The sequence below is a fragment of the Cicer arietinum genome, chromosome 7 (genome assembly GCF_000331145.2).
Source record: "Cicer arietinum cultivar CDC Frontier isolate Library 1 chromosome 7, Cicar.CDCFrontier_v2.0, whole genome shotgun sequence".
Classification (NCBI taxonomy): domain Eukaryota; kingdom Viridiplantae; phylum Streptophyta; class Magnoliopsida; order Fabales; family Fabaceae; genus Cicer; species Cicer arietinum.
The window spans coordinates 40,250,842-40,277,286 of record NC_021166.2 but is presented as its reverse complement, the minus strand read 5'-3'; the positions used below and the strand labels follow the sequence as shown (position 1 = coordinate 40,277,286).

The window sequence follows — 26,445 nt, the reverse complement described above, 5'->3', positions numbered from 1 at the left end:
ATTATTCTTGCCCTAATGTCTTAGTGACAGAACCTTTAATTCCAAAGTAACCCCTAATTCCTTAGTGGATTTAAGATTAGAATTAAGCATTACCGTATAGAAATTCTCTTGTAAATTATTGCTTTGCAACTAATTTAATTGGTTTCATGACCTGCATCTATCCCTAGACTACAAATTCATGAATTTCTCATCTCAAGCATTCGTAAAGTCCACTTCCGTTTCAAAATACAAATCGTAGAACATTTTAATGTTGATCAAGCAATAAAAAGCATTAAGCACAGAGATGAGAAAAACAATTCAATAAACTCATTCATATAACTAGAAATCAAATCAGAAAAATAAGGGTTTCATCTGGTTACACTCATCCCTAACAAATAGGGTTTAGTTACTCATGACAGAGATACAAAAGATAAGGATTAAAGAAGAATTACAAGAATGATTCATGGATGATTCTTGATAAAACTGCTTCAATGGCGTTAGAAACGACCGTCTTTGAGTTTCTATGCTAGGGCACAAGTCTCCGAAGTTCCCCAGAGTCAAAAAGATCCCTAAATGCATTTTTATGGTTGCTGGTGGGCGTCGCACGCTCCAGGCGCGCGTTGGCAGAGGCCAAAGCTGAGAAATGCGCTCCAGGCGCGCTCCAGGCGCACAGCATCTGCTGTCTGATGTATTTTACATTTGTCTCATCCTTTGCGTCTGAATTAGGTCCCGGTGTCTTCATGAAAGTTGTATATATGGATCTTAGCTTTCATTATCACTTGGAGTGACACTAATTGGACATCTAGAACTCCAGATATGGCTGAAATACTCCACATATATCATGTTGATTTTTCACCAAAATTCAGCACTGCACTAAAACAAAACGCAATGTAAAATTACGACAAATTCCTATTTAATCAACAAAATAAAAACAAAAAACATTTTATTAACTCAAAGAACAAAAATCAACAAAATTTATCAAATAAATCCTTAATTTAACTGATGATTGAGGATAAATAAGACTAAAACAGTGGGAAAATATGCATATGATGAAGAGTCATCATTGACTCTGATTCTACCTCTTATCATGCTGACTTTGATTATGCCTCTGATCCATGTTTCCTCTGATCCATGTTTTCTCTGGGCACAATGTCTCTGATCCAAGTTTCACTGCTTCCAATTAAATGATAACTTATTTAAGACTTCTCTAATGAATGATTATTATTGTAGTTATAAGTCCAGTTACAAAATTATTTAGTTGCATGGAATAAACTTCCATTTGACTGATGAGGAAATGTGTATTGCATCCATAATATACATATTGCATTGCGTACAAGATGTCCATTATGCATTGCATATACAAGATATGGGAAACATGGTCAAGTATAAATGGTGGGACATTTTAGCTTTGTTTTAGGCATGAAATATTGGATAAAGGTAAAACAATTGGGACGCTGATTGAGGTCATGGCCAAACCACCTTTGCAAAAGACTCCAACCATCTAGGTTACCCATTTCCGGGTGATTGGAGGAGCTTTTCCTTATAAAGGAAATGGATATTAGTAAGCTTTTTCTTAATTAAAAAGGAAATGATAACTATAAAGCTTTTCTATATCAAGAAAAGAAAGAAAATTCCATTTTTCCTACTTAAAAAAAATAACAAATTTTAAATATTTGGCCTATGGCTAATATGAAGCATTTCATATTTATGTTAAGTTTCATTGTTTTTGAGAAAACTATTTCAAACTGCCCCTCATCTTTTTTTATAGAACTCACTGAGATTATCACCTCATTCTCTACTTTTTTGTATTATAGTAGATTAGAGGGATTGAGACGGGTAGTTTAACTAGTAGTGGATAGAGCTATATATTGATGTAGTTTAATATTGTAATGTGATTTTTATTTTGTACCAAAAATGTAAACGCAAGAAACACGAAACCAATTTATGCATCAAACCTAGAAACAAGTAACCTTTTCAACCATATACTTCCCTCATTGAGACGCCCCTTCTCGAAATTGTAAGTCTCTAAAACCACCCTCTTTGACTCGTCGTCCATAGGTATACAAATTTTGTTTTGAAACAGGATTTTCCCATCTGTTGCCCTTGAAAATTTCACTTGATCCTAAGATCTCTAGTTATTTTCAACTATTTTAAAAGAATTCCTCGTTGAAAAAGTGTCGTCTTGAGATTAAGGTCTCTGAATTTCTATATCAGATCCATTTCTTGGATCATTAAATAGGATATGTAAAGTGAGTTCCTACTCAAGGCATCTTCTACCACATTGGCCTTTCTTGGGTGGTATCTTAGCTCAAAATCATAATCCTTCAAGAATTCCACCAACCTCATATGCCTTATATTAAGTTCCTTCTAATCAAAGAGGTGCTTTAGACTTTTAGGTTTATTGAAGACATTAAAATATGCTCCGTACATATAATGTCTCCAAATCTTTAGGGCGAACAATATGGCAGCCAATTCTAGGTCACAAGTAGGGTAATTCCCGTCATGTGGTTTTACTTGACTGTTTTGCATCAGCACACAACCTAGTCCTTTTAATGATGTATTACAATATACCTCAAATCCTAGAGTTGGATCTGGAATGGCTAGCGTAGGGGTAGTGGTTAGTTTAGTTTTGAGTGTTTGGAAACTCCTTTCACACTCCTAATCCCATACAAAAGGATAATCTTTTCGGATTAACCTGGTTAGAGGCAAGGCAATTTAGGAAAATTTTCTAATAAATCTTCTATAGTACCTTACCGATCCTAAGAGACTCCTAACTTCACTACTGCCTTTTATTCATTAGTTAATTTAAGGAGTTATTTGATATATTTTGTTAATTTTATTTCTTTGCTTTAATGAAATATTTATGTTCTTATTTCCTTGAATAAGTAGAGATTTTTCGGAGTTTTGCGTCGTTACTTTGTTTTAATGCAGTGATGAATTTTAGTGAGAAACAACATGACCTATGTGGTGTATTTCAGCCATATCTGGGGTTTTAGATGTCCAATTAGAGTCAAACGAAATGAGATTGAGAACTACGATCCATAGCTACAACTTTCATGAGGACACCAAAACCAAATTCAGACTCAAAAGAGGAGAAACATGCACTAAACTCCAAACAGAAGATGCTGCGCGCCCCAAGCACATTTCGCGTTGCTGTTATTGTCCATTTGCGTCTCAAGCACGCGAGGCGCAACATAACACATTAAAACTTGTTTTTCCCACTTTTTAGGGATCTTTTTCACTATTGAGAAGTTGAGAGACTTGTGCCATAGCATAAAAACTCAAATACGGCTGTTTCTAACACCATTGGAGAGTTTTATCAAGAATCATTCATGCATATTTCTTGTAATTCTTCTCTAATCTCTATTTTTTCGATCTCTATCATGAGTAACTAAACCCTATTTGTTAGGGATGAGTGTAACAAGATAAAACCATTATTTTTCTGATTTGATTTCTATTTATATGAATGAGTTTATTGAATTATTTTTCTCATCTCTGTGCTTAATGCTTTTTATTACTTGATCAACAATAAAATGTTCTACGATTCGTATTTTGAAATGGGAGTGGACTTTACGAATGCTTGAGATGAGAAATTCATGAATTTGTAGTCTAGGGATAGATGTAGGTCATGAAACCAATTAAATTAGTTGCAAAGGCAATAGTTTAACAAGAGAATTCATGTAAGGTAAGGCTTAATTCTAACCTTAAATCCACTAAAGAATTAGGGGTTACTTTGAAATTAAAAGTTCTGTAACTAAGACATTAGGGCAAGAATAATAAAGAGAGTTCGATAATAATTAAATAAAGGAATTCAATAACTAGGATCAAATTAGACACCAAGGTTGAATTTGAAGTGAAACTCATCCCTGACATTTTTCTTATTATAAAGGATCCATTTTATTATTGTTGTTAATTTTAAGTATTATTTCAATCAACTTGAAAAATTTTTGTTCAATTTTAGTAATTAAATAAAATTCAATAGTAAAACGCAATCCTTGAGTTCGACACTTGGTACTACCATTTTATTATTACTTGTAACGATTCAGTGTACTTGCTGAAACGCTATCAAGTTTTTGGTGTCGTTGCAGGGGATTGCTATATCACTATTAAATTTAATTTATTTACTTAATTGAAATTTTTTGCTCTGCAATAAATTTTTTTGCTTTGATGTTAATTTTAATTTTGAAAAAAAATTGTGTTTCTTTTATTTTATTTTTTTTATTTGTTGAGCTTGCTAATGCCATGTTCTAGTGGTTTGTCTCTTCTTTGTTTGAGATAACTATTCGCTGTAGAGCATGGAAAATTATAATGATGATATTCTACTACAATTATATGAAGAGTGTGATACTTGTCTTATATCTGGTATAAGTCACATGATTGAGGGGCAAATCTTGAGAGATATATTTTTAAAATATCACCATCAGACCCCTCAGATACAACCTCTTAGGTGCGATTTTTGCGGAGAAGGACATATGAATGAAACTTGTCCTGATGACCTTGCCGAACTAATAGATTATGAAGATTTTTTGGTCAAAGATGTAGAAAACGATGAGTGTTATATTAAAAAGATCAATTGGGAACAAATTCTACCTCCTAAAATTTTATCCAAAGAATCAGATGACAAAGACTTTCACATTACGAACGTTTTGGTTGAATTCATGAAGAATAACACGGTTTCAATTAAAAGATTTGAAAGTCAATGTAGGAGGTTGTTTGAGCAAGTGGTTAAGTTTGAGATGATGGAGGATAAGTTGAAGATTGAAGATAGATTCATTATTGTGGTAGAAGAAGATAAGCAAGAGGAAAAGACGAATGAGGAAAATAAAAAAGAAGAGATTGTTAAAGTTCGAGATTCAATCTATGCCTTGTTCATCAATGTACAATTGAGAAGGACATGAAAGCAAATCTTTTGTTTCTCATGTTCATGGAATTTCTACCAAACAATAAGAAGAAGAATGATGATGTGTTCTTCCTGTCATATCTGTCACATTGACAATAGTTGAGGCATCATGCTAATGACTTTAAAGAAGCACTTCGTGGGAGGCAACCCACAGGTAGAGGTAACTTTTATTTTTTGCAATCTTATATTTTTGTTATTTGAATTTGTTTCTTTCTAATTGTGTGTAATCGTGCACTATGATGAAGAATTATTAACAACTTGCATTTGGTCTTAAGTTTTCTGTTTGGAATTTTAAAATTTAAATTCTATTTCTTTGCTCATATCATTGCTCAATTCAATAAGTTTCACTAATGCATGCATTTTTTTAAAATAAAACAAAAAACTAAATAAATTTGGTAGCGGCATGTTTGACATCATTTATATAGTTCATACTCTTTCTTATTATTCTAGTAGTGAGCTTTTGAGCCTAAACACTTTAATTCTTTGTTGTGTGATTATCCACACATGTCTTATCCCTTCAGAACTTGCACTAATTCTGACTTGCATCACTTGTAATTTATGCATACACTGAGACAATTTTATTTGGTCGTTTGAGGCTTTCTAACTACCCTATGAATATTTTTTCATTTGCTAGCTCCTTCGAGCCTTGCCTTTTTATTTCGGTTACTAGCCACATTACAAGCCAGAGACCTAACTTTAATTAAATCACATTACTTGGAGTTAGGTAGAAAAAAAATTTATTGTCTTGATAAAGTTATAAGTTTTGGGTTGCTCATGGGATATCAACCTTTTAAGTTTGGGGTGGTGATTCTCCTAAAAAGAAAAAAAGAAAAAAAAAGAAGAAGAAAAAGAAAAAATCAAAACAAAAAGAAAAAAAAGAAGGAAAAAAAATCAGTGTGTGTACTTTGATAAATAATATCTTCTTGGTTCTTTTGTCAATGTTTGAGAATCTCCACAATTAAAAGGTAAAGAAAAATAAAATGTGGTAGAATAATTTGAAAATGTATGCCTAACTCCAAGTAGTAAAACCTATTATCCCAAAATGTCATAACTTTACCTAAGCTCTATTACAACTCAAAAGTCCTCCAAAAGTGTATGTGTTTGCTGCATTGTGATTGCTGACTAGAATTTTTTCAAGCATATGGTAATGTGATGCATGTTCTAGGATTTGAGTTATAAATTCATAACCCTTGCTAAACACTCGAGATAAATTTTGGTGAGATTGTGTGAAAAGATAGTTGAACTTGATGAATGAATGCTAAAGTATACAAAATGTGTTGTTTTTTTATAAGCAACCATAGAACATGATGAAAGTTTTGTAGTAGTTGGTACTTTGAGAATTGCGTTTGATTTGATTTGAGAAATTGAGTTTAATTTTGATTTTAACTATACCAAATCTGAAATTAATTATTGCTTGGGGAAAAATAATAGATTAAGTTTGGGGTTGTAATTACTCTTTATCATATGCATATTTTTCATTGTTTTTAGTCTTATTTATCTTTTATTCATTAGTTAATTTAATGAGTTATTTGATATATTTTTTTTTAATTTTATTTCTTTCTTTAATGAAATATTTATGTTCTTATTTCCTTGATTAAGTAGAGACTTTTCGGAGTTTTGCGTTGTTACTTTGTTTTAATGCAGTGCTGAATTTTGGTGAGAAATCAACATGACCTATGTGTAGTATTTCAACCATATCTAGAGTTTTATAGGTCCAATTTGAGTCAAACGAAATGAAAATGACAACTAAGATCCATAGCTACAACTTTTATGAAGACACCGAAACCAAACATCAGAACACATTAAAACTCGGTTTTCTCACTTTTTAGTGATCTTTTTGACTATTGGGAAGTTGGGAGACTTGTGTCCTAGCATAGAAACTCAAAGACGATCGTTTCTAACACCATTAGAGAGTTTTATCAAGAATAATTCATGAATCTTTCTTGTAATTCTTCTCTAATCTCTATCTTTTCTATCTCTGCCATGAGTAACTAAACCCTATTTGTTAGAGATGAATGTAACAAGATGAAACCCTTACTTTTCTGATTTGATTTCTATTTATATGAATGAGTTTATTGAATTATTTTTCTCATCCCCGTGCTTAATGCTTTTTATTGCTTGATCAACATTAAAATGTTCTACGATTCGTATTTTGAAACGGGAGTGGACTTTACGAATGCTTGAGATGAGAAATTCATGAATTTGTAGTCTAGGGATAGATGCAGGTCATGAAACCAATTAAATTAGTTGGAAAGACAATAGTTTAACAACAGAATACCTGTACGGTAAAGCTTAATTCTAATCTTAAATCCACTCAGGAATTAGGGGTTACTTTGGAATTAAAGGTTCTGTCACTAAGACATTAGGGCACGAATAATAAAGAGAATTCAGTAATAATTCAATAAAGGAATTCAGTAACTAGGATCAAATTAGACACCAAGGTTGGATTCGAAGTGAAACTCATCCCTGACATTTTTCTTATTATAAAGGATCAATTTTATTATTGTTGTTAATTTTAAATATTACTTCAATCAACTTGAGAACTTTTTGTTCAATTTTAGTAATTAAATAAAATTCAATAATAAAACGCAATCCTTGAGTTCAACACTTGGTACTACTGTTTTATTATTACTTGCAACAATTTAGTACACTTGCTGAAACGCTATCAGGATCCACTGCCACTCCTCCTTTGGTGATCACATGGCCTAAAAGTTTCACTTCTAACATCTAGAACTCAAATTTAATAGGTTTGGCATACAACTGACTATCTCTAAGTATTTGTAGCACTATTTGAAGATTTTCCACATGTTCCTTAGAGGTATGTTCATCTATGAATACCACTACAAATCTATCAATGTATGGTTTGAAAATCATATTCATATAATCATAAATACATTTGGGGCATTGGTCACCCCAAAAGGCATAACTAAGAAATCATAGTGTTCATATCACTCCTAAAGGATGTTTTGAGGATATCTTATGTTCTCCTCTACCTGTTGATCCATGCATGATAGGATTATTGAATTGTAATGCACTTGAGATGTTATGTATGAAATGCCTTGATAATATTATGTTTGCAATACATCATTACTCCATAACACTTATAATAACTTAACAATATATTGAAAACCAAGTGGAAATTAAACTCTAAGTCCTTGGTTCGAGGTGGAATCAGAGGCAATCCTCGCCAAAAGCATAACTCCTAACCAAAGGATAAGTGTTCAAATGAATAATAAGAGGATACATGTCCAAAGGAAGAATCAAAGGATATGTGTCTGATTCGATATCACACACAAGTCAAATACAAGTAATAAAACATAGCGTAGGGGCAATAACTTGAGTCGTTTTGCAAGAACTTATATTTATATTAACCGAGTTGAGAATCAATGAAATTAAAAATGGGGGTTTTAGAATTTAGGTTTAGGCAGATTAAGAAAACGATTTGTCCACTGATTTGAGAGTTTCAGACCTATCACATATTCTATGAACGAATTTAATATCTAAATCGTGACTCTATTCTTATTTACCTATAGAATTGATCAAACAAACGTAATAAACCCTATGTGAATTATGTTTCATTGATTGAATTAAGCATCACAATAATTGATGTATTACCGTTAACGATCAAGCGTTGAAACACTACAATTTATTTAATGTAGAAACCGATATACGCCAAACTAATTACATCAATCCTATTGAGATTTGAAGTAAGTAATCAGAACAACAATATAACCGAATAAAATGAAATAGAATAATAACGCAAAATTAACATTATAAAATAAACCTCAAGGTCTTGATGAAACTTTGAAACAGTGGATTATTCTGAGAAATTTAGCCTTTTATGAAAAAAGAAAAACTCTTTATATATCTCTAAGTTCGAAAAACAGCAATGCCCTCTAAAAAAAATAAAATTAAAAATAAATGGTACTCGTTTTGGGCTTTAAAACAAGTGGCCCGCTACTTAAATTTATTACAAAAAGCTCATATCACGTAATCTACAGTCTAGACTTAGTAAAGTTTGGAATTGGGCTTTTGTTCCATCATAAAAGTTGTAGCTCTAAGTTTTAGCTTTCCAACATAAAAGTTTCAGCTCTGATTTTTAGTTTTCCAACGCTTGCTTGCATGCGTCAATCCGATATCTAGAGGTCAATTTATGGCCTACAGAGTGAGCATTGGTCAATATGAAAATAATAAAATTAAAATTCAATTTCGAGCCAAAGTTTAGAAACAAGCTAAATAAATTAATCTAGGCTATAAAGAGCTTTTAAAAGGTCACAGTAAAAAGCTAGAAACATGTGCCCAAATGCATTGATAAGTGGAAGAAACATGTGTCAAAAGGAAGAATTAGAGGATACGTGTCTAGAGGAAGAATCAAAGGATATGTGTCCAGAGGAAGAATTAGAGAATACGTGTCTAGAGGAAGAATCAAAGGAACAATTATCAGAGTCAAAGGCAGATGAACAATGATCAGAGTCAAGAGGTAGAAAAAAAGAAGAAACATCAGAGGCAGAAAAATTTGAGAAAGAGGATCAAAGCCAGATGAAGGAATGATACCAGAGGAAGAAAAGAGATACAACAATCAGAGGCAAAATTCCTTGAAAACAACATCGGAGACATAAGAATAGAGGAGGATTATTAGAGGCAAAAAGATGGTAAATTTACCAGGGGTAAAAATAAGAGAAATTTACTAGAGGTAAAAGTCCAAGTTATAAAAAAATGACACATAATGTCAAAATTGCAGAGGCAAGGGTCAAAAAACATCTAAGGCACGTCCATTCACCTTTAATAGCAAGATTCACACATCAAATTACAATTCTTTTCTCAAAATTTTGAGATTTCCTAAATTACTAACACACAACAATCAAACAACATGCATGGTAATTTAAAATCATTTGGGTGCAGATTCAAAACAGCTATGTGTTAAATTTCCAGCTTTCTCCCATAACCCTCATGCTAAAATAAATTAATGTAACATAACTCACCGATTCTTTAAGTTGGTTCTTCTTTAATTTGGGTAAGTCTTTGTGGTGGCTCTCGATTTCGAGTTTTCTGCGCCTTCAGTTTAAGCTCTCCCTTGTTGTTGCTTCTTCTTCTTCTTCACACAAACACTATTTATTTGATTGTTGTGATTCAAGGAGCGAAATATTGCATGCAACAGCTCCAAGTAAGTTTGGTGGGGTGAATCGAACTAGTGTTTTTTGAAAATTTAAGAAAATAAATAAGAACTTAAGAAATTGGGGATGATGATGAACATTATATTGGTGAGTTCTTCAGATTGGCTATGGGTAAAAGAGAATCAATGAGAGAATGGTTTATGTTTTTCTCGAGATTGACCCTTGAACATTTCTTATTTTACTCCTTATATCTCTTCCCATCCTAATTAAAATTGCTTATTCCTAAATTAATCATGTTAATACTTAAAAATCCTTAATTTGTAAGTTTTTAATGAAATAGGTTATTAGACTCTCTGATGCGTTTTCCTGTTTTTGAGAGGCTGCCTTTGATTCTGTTTTCCTATGGTTGCCTTTAATTCTATTTTCTTTTGGCTGCCTCTTATTTTGTTTCATCTGGTTGCCTCTGATTCACTTTTCCTTTGGCTTCCTCTAATTTTCTTTTCCTCTGATTCTGTTTTCCTTTGGCTGCCTCTAATTTTGTTTTCCTCTGGTTGCCTCTGATTCTATTTTCCTATAGCGGCCTCTGATTATATTTCCTCTGGCTTCCAATGATTCTATTTTCCTTCAATTGGCTCTAATTTTGTTTTCCTCTGGCCGCCTTTGATTCTAATTTCCTCTAGCTGCCTCTGATTCTATTTTCATATGGCTGCCTTGAATTGTATTATCCTTTGGGTCCCTCTGATTCTGTTTCCTTTGGTTGCCTTTGATTTTGTTTTCCTCAGGCCGCCTAATTATGTTTCCTTTGAACAAGCTGCCTCTGATCCAAGTTTTCATATGATCACGCTACCTCTTATCAAAGTCTACTTCTGGTCATGATACCACGAATCGAAGTTTCTTCTGATCATGTTGACTCTATTTTTGCCTCTAATCAAGCTAACTCTAACTCTGCCTCTAATTTTATTGACTCTAACTCTGCCTCTGATCTTGTTTACTCTGAATCTACCTCTAATCAAGTATCGTCTTATCATTCTGTCTCTAATAAGAAATATGCCACTGGTCATGTTGCCTTTTATCCTCGTATCCTCTAATCATGTTGCCTGTGATCAGAAACTTACCTCTAGTCAAGCCTCCTCTGATCTACATTTCCTCTAATTAGGTTGCTTATGACTGAGCCTACCTGTGGATCAAGTTTCCTGATTCGATTTTAAAAATTTAAGTACAAATTCATAAATTAAACAAGTAGCTAAATAAACGCTTTAGAAGTGAATTAAAGTTTAAACAATTTCTGATTTTGATGTATGACTAAGTTAAATAATAGTTGTGTGATTGAATAATACATAACATTACAAATGAATAACATTCATCAAGTCATAACATTCATGGCTCAAGTTCACTGTGGGACATTCAAATGATTGTTTGAGGCATGAAACAATGTGAAACACCTTGATAAATTGTAATTAAACTAGGAGTGGACAAAAAGGTAATATGGGGAATGCCTAAGGGTAAAAAAAGAGCATTTCCTTCTTTCCCCTCATTTTTATTCTTTATGGGGAAAATATTCAATCATTCTCTCATTTTTCCCTTCTCCTTCCCATAATCAGTTTGAAGGATAACCCCATTGTTATTGTTCACCTTCTATCCCAAATCCTCCATTTCTCATTCTTTTTCAAAATATCCAAAAACATTAGTTTACTAAACTTCATAAGAATGGCTCTGGCCAATTGCATGTGCGGATTCATCCCTCAACTTTCCATAATTGACAAAATAACATTGAAGAGAAGACAAGCAACAATAGGGAGAAACTCCAAAAAAAAAAAAAATTGGAGCAAGATGCAAAGACTGAAGAGGTAAAAAGTTGGGAAAGAAGATAACTACTCCAAACCAACACAAATCGAAGGGGAGAAATTCCATAAAAAACTGAGTTTTTTACGTTAAAATAATTTAGCATTAGGGGTTTTGGGTTAAGTTAGTTGAAAACTTTCCTTTTACTTATGAAATTGTTTTTGGGAATAAAGGGATTAGAAAAATTCAGAGAAAGTGAGGAAGTGGAACTTTTAAGCATATAGGTATTTATGAAATCTGCACAAAAAATGTATTTAACAATTATGCATGTTGTTAATTTTATTCTGAAATGTGTTGAGGTGTTGGTTAGAAATCTAGGAAACATGCAGTTAGTAATTATTTAGATGCGTAACTACAGTCATAACTAGAATGTGCAAGCTCACTGCATTCCTTCTTGTTGCCTCTAATACCTTCTCAATTTTTGCCTCTGATTTCCTCCTGATGATCCTTGAGTTATTTGCCTCTAATAGCTAGGTTATGCTCATGGGCGTGATTTCTATGATGTTATTATTATGCTTGAATATTTTGCCTCTGATTTTCTCTTTCAATTTCCGCCTCTGATTTCCACATCTTGAATCTGGGCATTTTACCTCTGGTGGTTATTATTAAATTCTTAATATTTTGCATCACGTAAAATACTTCTATTTTTGTCTGATGTGTTGCTTATTTTCTGCCTCTGTTATCACTTCTTCATCATTACTTTGATCACTATTCATCTGTCTCTAAATCTGATCATCGTTCATCTGCCTCTAACTCTGATCATTGTTCATCTTCCTTTGACTCTAATCAATGTTCATCTGCCTCTAACTCTGATCACTGTTCATCTACCTCTGGTATCACTCACTCATCTTGCCTCTGATTTTTTTCTCTCTTCTTTCTGGCTTTGATGTTTCTTTTTATATCTACATATGACTCTAATATCTATTCATATGCCTCTGACTCTGATTACCTTTCATTTGCCTCTAACTCTAATCACTGTTCATCTGCCTCTGATCATTAATGTTCATATGCCTCTTATCAATGTTCATCTGCCACTGACTCGAATCATTATCCATGTATCCTCTGACCATGCTGCCTTTGGTCCATCTATCCTCTGACCATGTTTCCTCTAGTCCATATATCCTCTGATTGTGTTTCCTCTAGTCCATGTATCATCTGACCATGTTACCTCTTGTCCATGTATCCTCTAACGATGCTGCCTTTGATCCATGTATCCTCTAACCACGCTACCCATGCTTCTTGTATCCTCTGACCATGTTGCATTTGGTCCATGTATCCTCTAACCACGCTACCTCTAGTTCATGTATCCTCTAACCACACTGCCTCTGGTCTATGTATCCTCTAACCACATTTTCTCTAGTCCATGTATCCTCTGACCACGCTGACTTTGGTCCACATATCATCTGGTCAGAATCTGCCTCTGATCATGCTGCTTCTGATTCACACATCCTCTAATCATGGTGACCCTGAGTCTGCCTCTATTCATTATGCATCTGATCATGCTTCCTCTGATTCTACCTCTGATTAGGATGTGCCTCAAATCATGTTGTCTCTGATCCAAGTAAGACTCTGATCATGTAGCCTCTGATCCAAGTCTACCTCTGATAATATGCCTCTGGTCTGAGTATATCTCTAATTATGCTACTTCAAATTTGAATAAGTTTTGATGATTAATGTGAACCATAGTTGTATACTACGATTTTAGAACTTTAATGTTGAATGAAGTTAATCATATTCATTCAATTGATGATTAAGATGCTTTGCATACATGATGTGAAAATATGTTGCATTTCATAAATTAGATAATGACATGTATATTACAGTGTGAAATTTCAGCTTTGTTTCAAACCAGAAACAATGGGTAAAGGTAAAACAATTGGGAAGCCAATTAGGGTCATGGCTACACCACATTTGCAAGAGACTCCATCTATTTGGGTTACCCACATATGGTAATTGGATGAGCTTTTCCTTATAAAAGGAAATGGAAATTATACAACTTTTCCTTATAAAAGGAAATGAAAATTACTCTCAAATCTGGAGATCGCAGATGCCACATTGGCAAATACACGTTGACCGTGAACGGCACCGTCACACCAATTATCGGCATGTTCTTGTCACACAACAACGAAAAACTTAATTGTCATAACAATCAACAACAAGAAGAGGAGAGGAGAACATAGTATGCTTGAAGTGTACTTACGGGTCATCCCATCAAATACTGCGAGTAGAAAAATTTACCCTATACCCTCACATTTATACTTATACCCCCACAAATTTATGAAAATTCCAAAAATACCCTCAATTGTTTTTAACTATTTTACCAAATCCTTTTTTTTTTTTTTTTTTTACTATTTCATCATTTTCGGAGCCAGTAAAAAAGATTTCTGGTAACTTCCGGGAAACTATTTAGAAGAATTCCGGTACAAAAACTACTTTCGGAAAACTTTTTACAAGTTTTCCGATACAAAAGGTTTTTACCAGAAAACTAAAAAAAAGATTTTCGGTACAGAATGGAAAAATGTGTACTACTGGAAAGCTTTCTTCAAGTTTTCCAGTACATAAGATCTTTCCAAAAAACTTCATATACACGATTTTCGGTACACACCCTTTTTTTAAATTTTTTTTAATTTTTATAAATGTTAACATATATGGATAAACCGCTACTATTATTGGATAAAATATGCATCAATACTACAAATATTTTTGACACAGATCAGGTATGAATAATTAAATCAATATTAATATTATAGAAATGTATACAATATATATTATTGTGATAAATTAGAATTTATTTTATATTTTATTTCATATATTTGATACAAGGGACGCTGTTGTGAATTGGATTAAAGAAATCAGTATAAAAAATAAAGTGATTCTTATCATCAGAAGATCAAATATAGAGATTGTAACAGCCTATCTATTTTTTTAAGTCTAGAGGTTAATTATTAAAATTTGTTAATTTAAAAATAAAATAACTAGTTTATTTGTTATAAAAAAAGGCATTATTGTAATATTTGGACAAATGAAGGGCAATGACGTAATTTCCACTCTAGCTCTCCAATATGTCTCTAATATCTCGTATGTTGTTTTCTCAGAAACACATTTCGTTACTTCTTCTTCCTTACTCTGAGCCAGCTCCTCCATCCTCCCAATCTTCAACCTCTCATTTTCCTTCATTTTTTTCAAATCAATCAAACCAAAAGCTTCTCTTCAAAACCATTTTTAAACCTTGCATGTCTCAATTTTTCTCTAACCAGATTCAAGGAAGCAGTAGGGGATAAGTCAAAGTGGCAATTCGAGAAAAAGGGAGATTAACAACCAATTTAATCAGAACATTGTCTTCTCCCTTATCATAAACTGTGAGTTCTTTTTATTAAAGGTTTTTTTTGTTATGATTAGGGATTTAATTTTCTGAAGTTGTTTAGAAGAAAATAGGAATGGAAGAAAACAACTCACATAGGTTTAACCCATAGGGATTTCATTGAAAATGTCAGTAAGTTAAAACGTGCATGTTATTTATCGTTGAGATATTTGTGAATGAATTATATATTAGGAAAAATTTACTTAGATGTGCATAACTAGATTTACAGTGATTATGCTTGTCGAGCACGATTTATGCTCGTTACTGCTGTTGCGTGCGGTGTGTTTGCGAAATTGTTTTATGTTATATTAATTTCGTCTAGTATGAGGATTTTGGGCGCTGAAAGTTTTTTGAATAAATTGTTTTGGGTTATTACGGATTAGGAGAATTAGAGTGTCATGAAATGGAATTTTTGCATATAGGTGTTTTTAAAACTGCATCCAAATGATTTTTCATGACTTTTATGTTGTTATTAATTTCATGACTTTAATATTTTTACTATTTTTCATGACTTTGATGTCGTTACTATTTTCATGACTCCAATATTGTTTCTATTTTCTGACTATGAATTTACGTTTTGAATTAAGGACTTATGATTAAATTATTATGAGTTTAGTATATCGCCTAAGTTATTTATAATTGTTGTGGACGAATGATGCATTTTATATATGACATAATAAGTGCATTTTATACAAAACATTTCAAGTTTTGTACAATATCATTAATCAGATCATGCATGGCCTTATTCACGGTGGGACATTTAGGTTATTCCAGACATGGAATAACAGGTAAAGGAGAACAATCAGGACGCTGATTGGGGTTTGGCCAGACCATCTTTACCAATGAAGACTCAATTATCTTAGTGATCCACATTAAGATATTGGGAGACTTTTCCTTATTCCAAAGAAAAAGATTTGAGGTCATGCATATGTTTTTCACAATAAATATATATATAGACATGTATAATAATAATAATAATAATAATAATAATAATAATAATAATAATAATAATAATAATAATAATAATAATAATAATAATAATAATAATAATAATAATAATAATAATAATAATAATAATAATAATAATATAATAATAATAATAATAATAATATAATAATAATAATAATATAATAATAATAATAATAATAATAATAACAATTTTTTTTATCATGATATGTATAATTATTTTTTACGTTTTATATACTTTTATGAGAGAAACTCTTTGAGATTGTTTTTCCCTTTTATTTTTAGAGCTAACTGAGATATTTTATCTCACCCCAATTGTTATTATATTTTTATTTAGCAGCTGGAGGAACATGAGACATGAATTTAGCATTAGAAGATCAGTTCCAAACTCGTGGAATTAGAATTTGGTGTTTTGTTTTATGATGTAATCAGTCAATCGTAGTTTGTTTTCAAGATGTAATATTTTACGAATCTACTAAACAAGCTGTAAACTATATTTATGAATGTAGCTTTCAGTTATGATGATGATTCTAATTTATTATTTATTGTTAATTACCTCTGTTTTATTAAAGTGTATGGGTCAAATTATCATATTCTAGACAAATGATAATAGGTCTTACAGAGACAAGAGAGAAAGGGATGAGAAATAAATTAATATTAGATTGTGACAAATGAGGAAAATACAAGTGTGTTGATAGTTCAACTCGAAGTTCAACAAAAAAAAGTGTGATTGTTCTTTTCAAGTTTAGATCAAAACCATTAAAAGATGGTTCATGATGGACAAGTAAACTAATTTATGGGGTTCACAAAATGAATTATTTGACATTAACAACGTAATTTCTATTTAATTTTTTTACAACTCTACTATAGCATTTTAAAATATGAACGTTTTATGTCTTTTGAAAATAATCTTAATGCATTCTATATATATAATATTACATATTTCATAATTAGATCAATATTATAAACTTGTTTTATATTAAATAAGTATTATTTGGTTTTTAAAAAAATTTACAATTTCTTAAGAAAATAACATGTTACTAACATAGTAAACCATAACAAAATAAATAACTACAATAGAAAAAGATAACATTTTAATTTGAGTAAAATTTTTACACTAGTACAAATATTTTACTGACACCTTTTTTAACAAATTTTACTAACATTAAACTTTAAAAATAATATATTCGACATTTTAGAATAAAATTTAATTTTTTGAAAATATTTTATAACCATTTAACCTTTTTTTGGACTAAATTTAACTTTTTTCAATACTAATGTATAAAATACTAATTTATATTTAAAAGACATTATATAATTACTTTATATAGAGTAATGTTTGACTTGAAAGTTATGAACAAATAACAACTCTTCTCAATCAATACAATAATGTCACTGTCAAAATAAAAATGAAATAATATTAATTAAATAACTAACTTCAAATAAAAAGTTAACATTAAAAAGCGCTGTAATATGCTATTAAAAATTAAGTTCAGGAGGTCTTTTACAGCGCTCTTTCAAAGAGCGCTGTAATATGCTTTTAAAAAATAAGTTAAGGAGGTCATTTACAGCGCTCTTTTAAAGAGCGCTGTAATAGGGTTTTATATATAACAGTAAACCGCTTCAGTTTCCTCTTCATTTCGTAAACTTCACTACGCTTCAGAGTCCTCCTCCTTTTCATTGTCCTTCTCATTGCGAACCCTACGAACAATATTGCCTTGTTACTAACCCTCATTACGTAAACTTCATACGCTTGTTTCCTCTTCATTTCGTAAACTTCACTACGCTTCAGAGTCCTCCTCCTTTTCATTGTCCTTCTCATTGCGAACCCTACTGTCTATACGAACCATATTGCCAACCATCTCCATTGCAAATCATCTCCATCTTTGTTACTATCCCTACCAACTCTCATTCAAATACTATCCCTAAACCCTAAACCGCTTCAGTTTCCTCTTCATTACGTAAACTTTATACGCTTGTTTCCTCCTCCTCTTCATTCTCCTTCTCATTGCGAACCCTACGAACAATATTGCCTTGTTACTAACCCTCATTACGTAAACTTCATACGCTTGTTTCCTCTTCATTCTCCTTGTCATTGCGAACCATCTTTGTTTCTTCGAACCCTACTCTCCTACGAACCGTTCGTATTTCTACATTGTTCTTCTTAGTTCGTATTTCTGCACCGTAACCCAATTGTTCTTCTGTTTTTCAGGTATTGTATTTATTAGTTTTTTGTTTCACTAAAATGCATGTTGACTTATATGTTTTATTTTATAGTGCCCTCGTCAAACTAACAACATCGACTGTGGGTACTATATATTGCGATTCATGAAGGAGATTGTTGATATGAATCAAACTATAATCCCAGAAATGGTACGGTATTTTCGTTATTTGATTTTCATATATAAACTATGTATATATTTGATTCTAACTTATTTATGTTCAATTTTTATATCGCACAGTACTTTGACAATTCTAGTCCAACATACTTTGAAAGAGATCTAATTGCAATAAAGGAAGACTGGTGTCAGTATGTGATTGAAATGAAAATTATTTGATTTGCTGGGAAATGGCATGCTGCAGGGATAGTTACATGAATATATGGTAGTTCTATTCTATGTAGTTATGATAGTTATATGTATATGAATAGGGCACATTTGAAAAGTTGTGAATATGTAGTTGTATGAATATGTATATAGTTATGTGTTGTTGTCAATATGTGAATATGTATATGAATATGTTGTGAACTGATTGTGTAAATATGTAAAGTTATAAAGTTAAATTATAAAGTTATATAGTTCTGTTGTTGTGTACTGATTGTGAAATGATTGTGTGAACTGATTGTGAACTGATTCTGGATGAAAAAGATTTTGAAAAAAAAATAAAAAGACAGCGCTGTAATAGGTGCATAATAATGCATCTATTGAATGCACCTTTTACAGCGCTTTTTCAAAAAAGCGATGTAGTACAGTCTTCCAACATACAGTAAATACGTCCACAAAAGAAAGACCTCTAGTCCCTATACAACCGTCTAATCTGATCATACTACAAAAACTATACAACCCGGGTGTTCTCCACGCACCCCGCAAGATCCTCCTAACACAGCTCCAGTCACGTGTTTCCAACTACCTTCCCATCTATAGGGTACTGACCGGTGCGAAGATCCTGGTTCTCATCAGAGGGCAAATCCCAGATTTCCACAATAGTTGTAAAGGGTCACCAACCGAAATTAACAAATAACACATAACATTTAAATTTCAAATGCATAAAATGGCCTTTCAACTTAGCATGCACCTTGAAAGGGTTTCCATATGTTAAACATGCATAATCAAAGTTAAAAAATGAAGTTTTAAACAAAACTGCACTGTTGTATTCAAAAACAGCATATCTGTATTCGAATACAAGGCTGTTTCAGAAGTCAGCAGCCAAAACAGGATGTTTGTATTCGAATACAACCTTCTGTATTCGACTACATATAAGTCAGTAACTAAAATAGGATGTATGTATTCGAATACAACCTTCTGTATTCGAATACACATCAGAAAATAGCAGAAAACAACAAAATTCAGTTTTTAAAAGGGTTTCGAAATCAATCCACACTTTACACAAAAATCCAATCAATCACACTTAACAATTATAGCACAATCACAATGACAATTTGAGTTTCGAAAAGGTTTTGCAATCAATCACACTTACACACAAATCCAAAACATTCACACTTAGCAATTATAGAACAATCACAATGACAACTTGAGTTCAAACACTCAATTATAATCTTGAATCAAACATGACTCGCGTGCCAAGCGCCCTAATGCAATGCGTATATGCCAAAATGCATGGACTCGGAATTCCAATCAAAACCCCCCTCGAAGGGCCGTAAATCATAATTGTACCGCCTATCATAGGCCGAAGTACTAAATTACCGAGGTGCCACCTATCACGGGTCAACATGATTTACTAAAAACGTAAATCGTAAATGTACTGCCTATCATAGGCCAAAGTACTATTTACCGAGGTGCCACCTATCACGCGTCAGCATGATTTACCAAAAATGTGTAGTCTATTGCAGACCTTACACGACACAAAATCCCCGCAAGGATAAGACAAAGCATTAAATTCATTTTCCCCAAATCTACACTTCAAACCCAGCAAATTTATTTTCCACACAACCACAAAAAAGTCCCTAAATGCAAACTAAAAGTTTGGAAGGAGCCTTTACCTTAACGATAGCTTTAACACGAGATCACGATACCGCAATAAATTTCGGTAAAATTCCTGCTAGCGAATTTCGGTAAAATTCCTGCTAGCGAATTTCGGTAAAATTCCTGCTAGCGAATTTCGGTAAAATTCCTGCTAGCGAATTTCGGTAAAATTCCTGCTAGCGAATTTCGGTAAAATTCCTGCTAGCGAATTTCGGTAAAATTCCTGCTAGCGAATTTCGGTAAAATTCCTGCTAGCGAATTTCGGTAAAATTCCTGCTAGCGACGTCGCTTCAAAAGTTGACTCACTAGTACCGTAGCAGGGAGGGAATTAATTTTCTTTCTGTTTTTTCTTTCTTCTTCCTTTTTCCTTCCTTTCTATTTTCTTTTCTTTCTTTATATATATATATAACAAATATCTAAAAATATCTAAATATTTATCAAAATTACCATTTCACCCATAACCTCTCAAACCATTTGATAAAAATATCTACTCTCTTCGCAACTCAATTGACAAATACAATTCTCAGCAACCCGAGATATTTTTAACAAAACTGTCCATAATTAATTTCTTTGTAACATAAATAAATTATCCTTCGGCAAAAGATTCACCGTACTTAATCTAATTTATTTATCGACGAATAATTTTAATCGGGGAATCAAAATATATTTTTGGGCATTAAACTCACAAAATATCAATAACTTGGCTAAAAACCCTCAGAGTTCAATACCAAAATACACTAAAATACATAAATTAGAATTTAAAATTATGGGTCTTACACATACGGTCCTTTGGGATACTGTGTCATCTCACCATCACCTTCATGTTGTACAGGTCTCTCCAACTTTACAAGTACCTCCTCATGTACCGTCTGATCCTCCTCGTGTACCGCCAAAAAATCAAATGAATTAAATAAATATTAATTGAATAAAAAATTAAAACAAAAAAAAGTTAATTTAAAAAATATTATAAAAAAAAAAAATCAAACAACTATCAGAAAACTTGTGAATGAAGTTTTCCGGTAGCTTTCAGAAATATTACATTGAAGTTTGTCAAAAGGACAATTTTTTCGGAAAACTTAAAATAAATTTTCTGGTAGTTTCGGAAAACTTCAAAAAAGATTTTCCAAAATGATGTTCTGTACCGAAAAATGTGTTTCAAGTTTTTTGGAGTTGAAGCTGTGTACCGGAAAATTTGAAAAAAGTTTTACAAAAAAAAGAATTATTTGACACTCACTTTCTGTTTCTGAAATGTTGAAATGAAGAAATGAAAAAAAAAAATAGTAACTTTTAATATATATAAGGGTATTTTAATATTTTCCTTTATATATTGGGTATACAGGGATAAATGAGATGGTACACGGTAAAATTTTCCTGCGAGTGGGGTTCTCACTCAACTAGAATGTGAAATCCGAGAGCGGAAGGCGTGTTTTGCAGTTGCATCATGCAATATTCTCTATCTGATTTTGCTTTGTTCTTTAGAATCAATTTTTAGGAAAAAAGTAAACGAAAATTAATATCATTATAAGTAATTATAATTATATAAAATATGAACATGTAGTAATATGCATGACTTAATCACGTAATTGGTGGCTTTTTAAATGATGAAATGAAAACTTACATTACAGAAGAAGGGGATACGCAACCACCTCCAAATTCTAATGATACATGGAAGAGAAATGGTTGTCGTTTTTTTAGAGAAGAAAGAAAATAGTAAATTGCGGAACTCAAACATTTATAACACATCTATAACTAGTACACATCATAAGCATTTATAGCTGGTACACATAAAAAGACATGGGACAAATATTTGCCAATAATAAATATAAAAAATCACGACAAATATTTGTTGTTAATACATAAAAAAAAACGAATATTTATCATTGAGAAATATTAAAAAGTGATTATTTAATAAAAAAAAAACTATAACAAACACACTCAAAATCTCTAAATAATAATTTTTATATTATTAAATACCAAAACCATTTTCTTTATAATCCGTAAGAAACAGAGTCTTAGTTAAGCTTGTATGAATCAACAACAAATTAAATTGTAAAACTGACCATATTTTTTTTCTATAAAGTATAAATATCATTATTTCACAATAAGTTTTTTTGTCAATAGGAGAAATAATAAGGACATTTACATACAAATATGAGGTTGTTGGTTTGAACCAACGACAAAACATTAAACTTAAAAATATCAGCATTTATTGGTCTTGCGGATTCTTTATTTCACATTATGCAGTCTCAGCACATACTATGCTTTGTTAAAAAAACAAACATGATTACATAAACCAACCAAAACTTGTGACAAACTATATATATATATATATATATGAACGTTTATTTTGACAGTGAAATCATAATTTTCGTGTTTTTTTCATTGAGTACTTTGAGTTGGCATTCGCCGCCCCATCACATTTTCGAACCATTTCACTTGCATGCATGGCATGATTCTAAGCCTATAAATATATATATTAGTAAGTTCTTATGCTTTACATTAAATTAGGACCAAAGTAAACAAATACATTATTAGCAATTATATTGATCGTTAATGTTATTATTGTCTCCGCAATTTTTTTTTATCTTCCTTTTGTGTTCTCCATCATCAATAGTTTTATATTACTAAAAAGACTTCAGCTACCATCACGAGTAACATGCCCTGAGTCACTTGCATTTGATAGAAACGGTGAAGAATTTTAAAATGCCTTGGTCCAAATTATGTTTCAAGGAATATGTTGTCTTCACTTCGCCAAACCGGTAAAACTCTAACAAATTAATTTTCATAAACTATTAGTGAACATTAAATACTTTGTAAAAACGTCGTTTTCACTTTTAATTACAAAACTACAATTTTTTTTTTAAATTTATCTTTTTCATAGTTGTATAGAACACACTGAAAACAAAAATAAATGTTTTCAATATTTATTAAACAAATATTTGAAAACAGAAAATGGTTTGAAAATAATGTGCCAGTTTTATAAATTAATAAAATTAAAAGCAGAAAATGAAAGCATGTAAATGAATTGGGGAAAGATAATTCATAAAATAAAATAATCTTTATTTTATTTTATGAGTCGGCCTCTCTTTAAATAAAAGTGTCTATTAAATGGAGATGATTTAGACCCAAAAACGGGCTTTATTATAATTTGGTTAAGTGATATACTCATACTCATTCACTGTTCAGGAACAAGACAATATGTGATGGCCTAGATGGCTTCTCAGCAATCCAAGCAACATGTGGAATGCCTTTAGGATTGAGTTTCAATCATCAGACAAACGATTTGTATGTAGTTGATGCTTATTTTGGACTCATTAAGGTTGGTCCCAATGGAGAAAATGTAACCCAATTAGTTGGTCCTGCATAGCCCAACTCTATTAGGTTTGGTGATTTGGATGTAGACCAAGACGTGGAATCGTTTATTTTTCCGAAGCCAACACCAATTTCCAGCTCAAGTAATAATATTTTTTTGATTTTTTTCTTATCTCAAAGAATAATTAAAGGGTTTATTGTATTGATTTTTATGTTTGGTTTAGCATTGACTTAATAGAAAAGTAAGGGAAGATGTAACACATTTTATTAGTGCCTGCAAAAAATAAATGTGACTTGATTTTTTGCAGATATTTCCAAACACTGTTAAACAGTGGAGATAGTTCAGGAAGCCTGTTAAGCTATGATCCAAGAACCAACTAAACAACAGTGTTGTTAAGCAATCTTGCACTGGCATCAAGGGTAACAGTAAGCAAAGATGGTTCATTTGTCCTTGTTACTGGATGTTAATTTAGCAAACATAATTCAGAGAGTGTGGTTAAAAGAACCAAGAGCAAATACTTCAGAATTATTCATGAGACTTCCTGGAAGACCTGATAACATCAAGAGGAAAATTTTGGATTTAAGTGAATAGTTTTTTACAACCACCTCGGTTTTTGAGACGTTCTACTTTGTCTGTTGGTGTTAGAGTCAGTGTGAATGGTTTGGTTTTACATATTGTGTCTCTTGTTCCTAGGTGGTACCAAACCAGCTAGTGAGATTTAAGAGTTCAATGGAACACTCGATGGTGGCTCCCTGCTAGTGTTTTTACTCCCTAGAGTTTTTCACACTCTATTGCTTCTTTTGTATGGCTATGAAAAAATATAAAATAAAGGGATATTAAATAAAGAAAATGATTGATCAAATATACTTGCACCCAAAAACGTCTACTCTTTTGATTCCCATTAACTCATGTGAATCTCTACTTTCTAAAGGCAACAACCTGTTGGAACACTATCAAGAATGGAGGGTGAATCAATGGTGAAAATTGATAATTGAAAATTGTGGTGTTTTAGAAAATGATGGAGAAAAGAGAGAGATTATGGAAGAGAGTTATTTTTCTGAATTTCATTAGTATTTCAAAATGGCATTAGTCTCTAAAACATTACACACAAAGTTATTTATATGGGTACAATGTGGAACCACTTAACTTGGCCCAAAACTAACATTTGAATTATTTACAACTTCCAATACACCACCTTAATTCAAATGCTCCACATTCTTCATGCCTAGCTTCTCCACAAGTTTGTTGAAAACTTCATTCGTAACGCCTTTCGTCAACAAATTTGCAACTCGTTCTTCGCTTTTGCAATACCCCAAACGTAACTATCCGGAACTCACTAGTTCCCTCAAATAGTGAAACCTCATCTCAATATGCTTGCTCCTCCCATGTGCTATGGGATTCTTAGCAAGGTTGATGGCTGAAACATTATCCATCAACAGCAAAACGGCTCCCCTCGTGTTGCTGTCCAGCTCACGCAACAGGTTCACTAGCCACACAGCTTGACATGCACATAACGAAGCTGCGATATACTCCGCCTCGCAAGAAGAGAGAGCAACCACCGGCTCCTTTTTAGAATACCAAGAGATTGGTGCCCCTCCGAACATCAAAACATAACCGGCCGTTGATTTTCGATCATCCTTATCTCCGCACCAATTGGAGTCGGTGTATCCGAGTAATTCGCAACTTCTGCCCATGTCGCTTGCAGGAAATAAAATTCCACAACCAAGAGTACCTTTCACATATCTAAGCATCCTCTTAACTGCTGCCAAGTGTGATACCTTTGGCCTCTCCATGAACCTACTTGCAATACCGACACTAAATGTTAAATCTGACCGCGTATTGCACAAGTAACACAATGATCCTACCAATCTCCGGTATTGAGTAGAATCCACATCTTGCTCATCTTCACTCTTGGACAGCTATAAACGTGCCTCGGCTGGTGTTGTGGCAGCATTGCAATGCTCCATATCACACCCCTTCAAGATCTCCATTGCATACCTCTTTTGATGCATGAGCAGTCCCAACTTTGTCTTTTGGAATTCTATGCCTAAGAAGTATTTCATTGTGCCAAGATCAGTCATTTCAAACTCCCTCATAAGCTCTTCTTTGAACTTTGAAATGTAACTTTCACAGCTGCCCGTAATCAATAAATCGTCCACATAAAGACAAAGTATGATTACTCCTTCGCTTGCATCCGACTTCACATAAACACCATGTTCGGATACGCATTTCTTGAAACCAATGTCTATAAGAAAACCATCTATGCATTTGTTCCAAGCTCTTGGCGCTTGCTTCAAACCATAGAGTGCCTTCCTTAACTTGTAGACCCTTGCCTCTTGATTTTTAATCACAAAACCAGGTGGCTGTCCAACATAGACCTCCTCGTCAAGTGGACCATTCAAAAATGCCGATTTAACGTCCATTTGATATAACGGTCAGCTGTTGTTATTAGCTATCGCAACAACTAACCGGATGGTTTCATGTCTTGCTACCGGTGCGAACACTTCATCAAAATCTATCCCTTCCTTTTGCAAAAATCCCTTTGCAACTAATCGAGCTTTATGCTTGATTATTTCACCTTTCAGATTCGCTTTCACTTTGTAGACCCATTTCACACCAATAGCCTTTTTACCTTTCGGTAAATCAACCAACTTCCATGTATTGTTCTTTTCAATTGATTACAGCTCTTCCTTCATAGCACACACCCACTTTGGATCGCTTAATGCCTCCTCCGTATTCACCGGTTCGGATTCGGCCATTAGAGCGAA

General features: G+C 32.5%; 1 pseudogene; it reads left to right on the top strand.

Moving 5' to 3' along the window:
- Positions 1–13,692: 13,692 nt before the first annotated feature.
- LOC101510145 (protein STRICTOSIDINE SYNTHASE-LIKE 12-like) lies at positions 13,693–24,501 on the top strand (annotated as a pseudogene).
- Positions 24,502–26,445: the final 1,944 nt, after the last annotated feature.